This window comes from Meles meles, chromosome 1 (assembly GCF_922984935.1).
Source record: "Meles meles chromosome 1, mMelMel3.1 paternal haplotype, whole genome shotgun sequence".
NCBI classification, from domain to species: Eukaryota; Metazoa; Chordata; class Mammalia; order Carnivora; family Mustelidae; genus Meles; species Meles meles.
This window is the reverse complement of record NC_060066.1, coordinates 202,330,086-202,337,884: the sequence shown is the minus strand read 5'-3', so window position 1 is coordinate 202,337,884 and position 7,799 is coordinate 202,330,086.

Below are 7,799 nucleotides of genomic sequence, written 5' to 3'. Positions count from 1 at the left end.
AACAATTATTGATCTGATGCCTACCGTGTTCTAGGGCTGGTGCCAGACCCTGGGGACATAGCGGTGAATAAGACAGATAAAATTCCTGCCCGGTTCTCAGTTTACCCCTGGGAGATGAGATCTAAAGATTATAGGACGTCATGACAGTCACTGAGGGGAAGACAGCGCTCTGGGAGGAAAACAGCCAGAGTGGAGCTTGTCTGAGAATGGGAGGGCAGCACGGAAGAGGGATCCTCCCATTAGGGAACAGAGCTGGGGAGAGGCGAAGAATGAGGACTGCCAGAGGCACTAAGTTCAGTGTCCTTAGTACTTCCGTGGAGACAGACTGGGGAAGACAATCCTCATTGATCCCAGAATTATTCAAATAATGTCCGCTTGGAAGAACAGGACTCACTTGGCTAAAGAGAGGCTGGGATATTTGTTTAAAATAAAAGGACTCTCGTTTTGTGTCCCCTGTTCTGAGGCCTGGTGATTTCAGAGCAGCACATGCACTGTTATTCAGAGCTGTCTGGGTTTTTTAGGACTCTAAAGCAGAGTCCCAGATTCCCGTGGAAAAAAATAGAAGCATGTATATTTCTGCTGCTCTTGGCAGCCGCTGCTAATTGCTTATGTGAAATAGAAGATTCTTGAGGGGTGGCACCTGGGTGGCTCAGTGGGTTAAAGCCTCTGCCTTCCGCTCAGGTCATGATCCTAAGGTCCCGGGATCGAGCCCCCCCCCCCTGCTCAGCGGGGAGCCTACTTCCCTTCCTCTCTCTCTGCCTGCTTGTGATCTCTGTCTGTCAAATAAATAAATAAAATCTTTAAAAAAAAAAAAAAGATTCTTGAGGATTTCCTTTTAGCAGGGAGGGAAGCACAGCTATAACTGACAGGTACAAGGGGGACTTTGGGTGCCTTAGGTCAGAAGTGAGGCTAGAAATTACTATTCATGAATAAATAATGGAATGGCCTATCTCTCACACTTAGTATTTTGTGTATGATTATGGACACAGAAACAAGCATGGAAAGAACATCCAATCTGTTACCAGTATTTTTGAAGGCTGGGTAAGGGACAGTTAAGGGGTGGGGGTTTAAAACCTCAATGACTGATGGGGCGCCTGGGTGGCTCAGTGGGTTAAGCCGCTGCCTTCGGCTCAGGTCATGATCTCAGGGTCCTGGGATCGAGTCCCGCATCGGGCTCTCTGCTCAGCGGGGAGCCTGCTTCCCTCTCTCTCTCTTTCTGCCTGCCTCTCTATCTACTTGTGATCTCTGTCTATCAAATAAAAAAATAAAAAAAAATTTTAAAAATCTTTAAAAAACCTCAATGACTGAACAGGAAAAAATAGGGCATAATGATTGCATTACGTACCTATTGCCTTGTAACAAATTATGCCCAAATCTTGCAGTAGCCTGGGACAACAAAAATGTATTATTTAACAGTTTATGTAGGTCAGGACTCTGGGCAGAGGGGGGTGGTTTGGCTCAAGGTCTTGTACAAGGCTACAGGTTAGATGTCAGCCAGGGCTGCGGTCTCACTTGAAGGCTTGACCAGGAAATGGTCCACTTCAAAGCACACTCACGTGGTGTTGGCGGGATCCGGTTCCTGTGGACCATTGCTGTTACTAGTCCTTGCTACATGGGCCTCTCTGCAGGGCAGCCGACAACACAGCAGCTGCCTCCCCACAGGACAGCGGGAGAGAGTGAGCCACACTCCTATTGTAACCCAACCACAAAGACGACATCCCATTCCTTTTGCCAAAACAAAGAAGCCATATGAAAACTCAGTAGCATTTCCTGTAGCTTAAATACTACGGGGTAAATGCAGTAGTTGGTGCAGCGGTGGCGGGGAGGGGAGTCAGAGCTGTGTGTAAGCTGCTTGACATTCTGAACTGCTTCCTTCTGGCTCCTCTCTACTCCCGCCCTCCTTCCCAGGGGGAGTGAGCGCTGTGATTGGGAATTTAAAAGGATAGCTCGGCCCCTTCCCCTCTCCTCCCCCTTGGGGGCCAGGCTGCCCACAGAGGGCTGTCAGGCAAGGGCTAGAGAGCCAGCAGGCCCTGCGCTGGGTGCTGGGGACCCAAGGTTTCAAAATCACAATCCCTGAACTAACAGAACTAACAGTTTAGAGGAAGAGACAGAGAAGAAGCATCCTGCCCAGTCTAGGAAAGGTCAAGGAAGTCTTCCCGGACTAGGTATGAACGGGGATTCTTTCAAAGAGGTAAATCAAGACAGAGGCACCTGCACGTTGCTTGGGACATCTGCAAGTAACTCAGTCTTGCTGGGCCATAAATAAAGGTCAGGGAAGGGGGGCAGCAAGAAAGATGCCAGGGCCAAACAGAGAAGGATTTGCCGTACCAAGCCAAGGAGGTTGGGCTTTGAGGGGCAAAGGGCAAGGGCAAAGAGCCTGCAAAGGACTGTAACAGGAGGGGACATGGCCATGTTTCTACTTTGAGTTATCACTGCGGGGCAGCGAAGTTATGGGACTTGAGCCACAGAGTGCTGAATTTCTGAGCAACACACCTTCTCCCTGCCCCCCATCATGTTTCCTCCATCTCGGCCAGACGAAACAGGCACCCTTCTTCCCAATGAAGTCTCTCTCTCTCTCTCTCTGCCCATCACGGTCTGGCTCTAACCTCCAGAAACTGCAGCCCAGGAATTTCAAGTAGCCGGATTTTGATCTCATAGCAGCTTTGCTCTGTCAACAGTTTTAGCGAAAACTCCTCCACCTCCGCTGGCAATTTAGAGATAGCATTTCTGAAATGGTCTGTGGATAAAGGATGTTGCTGCCCTGGGAAAATCTGTCTCCTGCCAGGAGGATACAAAGAGCATGAAAGGCTGCCAGAGGACGTTGTCCACACGGGAAGGTCAAACATCCCTCAACAGTTCTCTTTTTTTTTTTTTAAGTCTTGTCTTTTTCCATTTTTACACCAACATCAGCTTTTTCTCCCCTGTGTCCTTTGGGGGAAGGTTAAGTGATGCTTCTTAGGAATATTACCAAAACGACACAGTCTTGTCACCTGGAGGGAAAAGGGGACAAGGAAGATGGAGGGATGCCACAGACCTGTGTGTCGGAGAAGTGTCCTGGAGCTTCTCCAAGGACTCCCTCTGTTCTCCTCGAATTCCCGTGGCTGAACATAGCAAACCACACCTGGTACAGAGTAGATATGTAATACATGTTCTAGGGATGAAAGACACAGGGTACACAGACATCTCCGCAAAAGACCACATACCCCACACCCCTCCCCAACTTCATCGTCTTGGGCTAGCACATAAGAGATAGAAGATGTTTCAGGAGGATGCCCTGAGACCTGAGACTTGGGGCCACTCTCGGAAGCCTTTTCCTTCTCAGGAGGACTGAGGGGGACAAGTGGAATCAGGGTCACAATTCCTAAGAAAGTCAGCTGCTGTGTCTCACCACATGAGGCTGTTTCCCTGCCCCGGGAACAGAGAACACAGAACCCCTGAGATTTCTTGGGAAGCCTCTCGTTTAGAAATCCACTCATCTGCCCTTTCCATACAGAGGGCAGTGAAAGACTCGAGCTTTGTGCTGTGCTTGATTCAGACCTGTCAGAAAAACATCGATTTTTGGTTTGTTTTTGCAGGAGAACTCTCTGTTGAACCAGAAAGTGACACAGCCTCCAATGGAGGGCTAATTAATATCATTCTGGAGAGTTCCTTTCTGCAGGTGGGTGGGTTAAGCATCAAGGGCTGGCGAGGTGGTTTGCAGCTTAGGGGAACAAAACCAAAGGGGGACAACAAATGTCCTTTTTACTCAAAAACACTGATACAACGTCCCTTCGGTGAATACCTCTTACAAGCTGGGTAATTCATCACAAGCCTTAGGGTAAAATGTTCCATTCCTAGGAGAGTAAAGAAACCCTTGCAGTTGAAACATTCAGTCCCTCTGAGAACCTCTTGTTCCTTCTCAGTAAACATTAAAGAGAGAAGGGATGTAACGACAATAACACAGAGCAGATGAATAGATGTAAACTTCAAATGAGACCTTTGCTCTGACTATGTTTCCATGCATCAGCCTGAGATCACTGGAGTGTGAAGTTTCTCCAACCTTCTCTTCCTTAGCTTTGTCCAAAGGGCAATTTCAATGGAGCATTTAAAATTGTAACTTAAAATTCTCTGAGATCCACTGAAAAGAAAAAGACAATACCTGATTTCTATGTGCCCCTAGAAAGAGGAAAGAAACTCATCTATGTGTCTATGTATGTCTCGGGGCGCCTGTGTGGCTCAGTGGATTAAAACCTCTGCCTTCAGCTCAGGTCATGAACTCAGGGTCCTGGGATCCAGCCGCATCAGGCTCTCTGCTCAGTGGGGAGCCTGCTTCCCCCCTCTCTCTGCCTGCCTCTCTGCCTACTTGTGATCTCTGTCTGTCAAATGAATTAAAAAAAAAAAAAAAGTGATACATATCTATGTATGTCTCTCCCAAATTAATATGAAGTGGTGTCATCAGGGCCCTGCAATTTCTCCTGATAAAAGAGATCAGGGGCGCCTGGGTGGCTCAGTGGGTTAAAGCCTCTGCCTTCGGCTCAGGTCATGATCTCAGGGTCCAGGGATCCAGCTCCCACATCGGGCTCTCTGCTCAGCAGGGAGCCTGCTTCCCTTCCTCTCTCTCTCTGCCTGCCTCTCTGTCATCTCTCTCTCTCTGTCAAATAAATAAATAAAATCTTTAAAAAAAGAGAGAGAGAGAGAGATTGGAACACACACACACACACTGCTGAGACAGTTGAATGACTACCTGTTCCTAGCCAGGGGCCCACCCCATGGCCAAGCAAGCCTGGGGGTAGGTGATTGAAGACTCCCTCCAGCATTAACATGTCCCCCTTGACTTCATATTTAAGGTGGAAGAAAGGGGTTGAAACATGTTGTTCTCTCTTGGTGTCCTGCCTCTCCCACCACACCATCATCAGGAGAATCGAAGAGAAGATGCTCCCAATGTTGGCTGGCCCTAAACAATGGAAATTCCCATCCTCTGTTTCAGAAAGAGGTTGACTCAGATGTGTGCTACTGCAGAGCAAAGTTCAACTCCAGGTTTACAATACAGCAAAGTTCGTTATTAAAATGCATTTGATGTTTGAAATGTTTGAAACCACTAAGTTCAAAGACAGTAAACTTTGTGAACTTTAACACACTATTCAAAATAAGTTCATTTTTGGGGGCACCTGGGTGCTCAGTCGTTAAGCATTTGCCTTCAGTTCAGGTCATGATCCCAGGGTCCTGGGTTCCAGCCCTGCTTCAGGCCCCCTGCTCAGCGGGAGGCCTGCTTCTCTCTCTTCCACTCTCCCTACTTGTGTTCCCTCTCTCGCCATCTCTCTCTCTGTCAAATAGATAAAATCTCTAAAAAAAAATTCATTTTTTAAAAAGTTGAGACCATGAGATAGACCGAACTTTTCAAAGAAGTTCTCATGATGTTAAAAAGATGTTTATGTGGAATGTTTATTGAGATACTACATACAGAAAATTGCACAAGCCAGAGTGAAAATCTAGATGAACTTTCATCAAGTGAACATACCCAGATCAAGAAAGAGAATGTCACCAACCCCAAAGCCTCCTTGAGTCTGCTTCTAGTGACTACCTCCCCAGGCAACTGCTCTCCTGACCTCTGACACTGTAGATCAGCTTCACCCGCCTTTGAACTTGATGCAGATGGAATCATAATAATCATTCCTTTCTATGTTTGCCTGCCTTCCCGATCAGTGTATTTATAAAATATATCCATGCCATTGCACATAGCTGTAGGTACTTTTAGGCTATTTAGTAGTCCACTGAGTGAACATACAATTTACCCAGTCTACTGTAGATGGCCATCTGAGTTTTTCCAGTTTTACACTATGAGAAATGGCACTACTACAAACATTCTTGGGGAAATATATATGCATTCCTCTGGCCTATACCTAGGAGTGAAAAATACCAGGTTCCCATTTAATGCCTATGTTAGTTTCAACATGTTTAAATTCACCAATTCAAGGGCGCCTGGGTGGCTCAGTCAGTTAAGCATCTGCCTTCAGCTCAGATTATGATCCCAGCTCCTGGGATGGAGCCTGGAGTTGGGCTCCCTCCTCAGCAGAGAGCCTGCTTCTGCCTCTCCCCCTGTTCCCCTACTTATGTGTGTGCCCTTTCTCTCTCTCTCTTTCAAATAAATAAATAAAATCTTTTAAAAATTCATCAATTCAAAGATGAAGCATTTTGCTGTTTTTACTTTTACAGGCTAGCATTTTTACATGCTAGCCTGCTATCCCTACTTACTGCACAGCGTGGAACCAAGGCTGTCGGGAAGGACCCATGGGAGCTCTGAAATAAACGGGTTAGGCTGTGTCTATTTACTCAAGCAACAGTGAGGTGAGTCTCAGGCCAGACAAATGTCTCCTTGCGGAGAGGCTCACCCACACCACATACACACTGAGCTATGTGGCCACGCCTACCCAAATGTTTCACACACCTCCCAGGGTCTCTTGCTCACAACCAGCCTTAGGGGTGAGGAATAGCGCTATCCATGATTACAGGGACATTTAAAAACTGACACCACATGGGGCACCTGGGTGGCTCAGTGGGTTAAAGCCTCTGCCTTCGGCTCAAGTCCTGCCTGATCTCAGGGTCCTGGGATGGAGCCGGGCATCGGACTCTCTGCTCAGCGGGGAGTCTGCTTCTCTCTGCCTGCTGCTCTGCCTACTTGGGATCTCTGTCTGTCAAATAAATAAATAAAATCTTAAAAAAACAAAAACAAAAACCTGACACCACCACAAAATATACATCTGAGGGTTGGCTTCATTTCTTGTTAAAGAATAACTCACTGACCCAAATAAATTATGTAGACCATGTTTGGATCGCAATCTGAATAACTATAAACCAAAATAAAAAGATGGGGAGATCTGACTATCAGCTGGAGAGTAAATGATATTACGAAGTTCATGTTCATCTTTCTAGAGATGATAATAGTACGGTTAATGGGGTTTTTCTTTTAAAAGAATTCCTATCTCTTAGAGATAGCTACTGAAGTATTTATAAGTGAAATATAATGTCTGGGATTTGCTTTAAAGTAATGGGGGGAGGGTAAGTAGGAAGGTATAAATGAATAAAATAATGGCTATTTGTCGGTAATTGTTGAAGCTGGATAATGGGTGTATGGGGCTCACTGAATTCTTTTTGTTGTGTATGTTTGAAATTTCCCATTAAAAACAAAGTCAAGGAAAGAAAAAAGAAACCACTCAGTACAAATCCCTCTATCAGCCGTTCCTAACAGTGGCTTTGGGTAAAAGGGCTTTGCCACTAACAGGCAGTGTGACTTTGGGCAAGTTGTTCCGTGTGTTGGGGCCTTAGCTTACACATTGGAAAAACACAGACTGCAGGCGAGATTTCTCTTGGGGGGTCCTAAGAAGGGAAGAGGACTGTGGGTTTGTAGAGAGGAGCCTCAGGGCATGAGGGGGTATGATGGGTGTTTCAAGAAATCCATAATAGCTGAACTTGCCGTTTTGAGAAAGGAACACTTTATTGCTATTATAAAAACCTAGTAGAAACAGAAGTGGAAAGGGAACAACAAAGGGATCTACACACAGACAAGGGTACTAGGAAGCAGTAAAGGAGAGTAAGGCAAAGTCACATCTGCAGGATCTTACAACATCCAGCCTCATCAGCTGGGGAAGCCCCTTGGAGACAGCCAGGCTGGAGGCTGCATCCAGAGGCCTGGGCTGAACATCCTCCCCTCAGGTGAGACCTCTACAGACCGTCCCCAAAAGGGATGTACTTATATGACAAATAATGGGAGTCTGAAGTTAAACATTTGTTTGCCTACATGCAGTTTGGAGCAAGCTGCATTC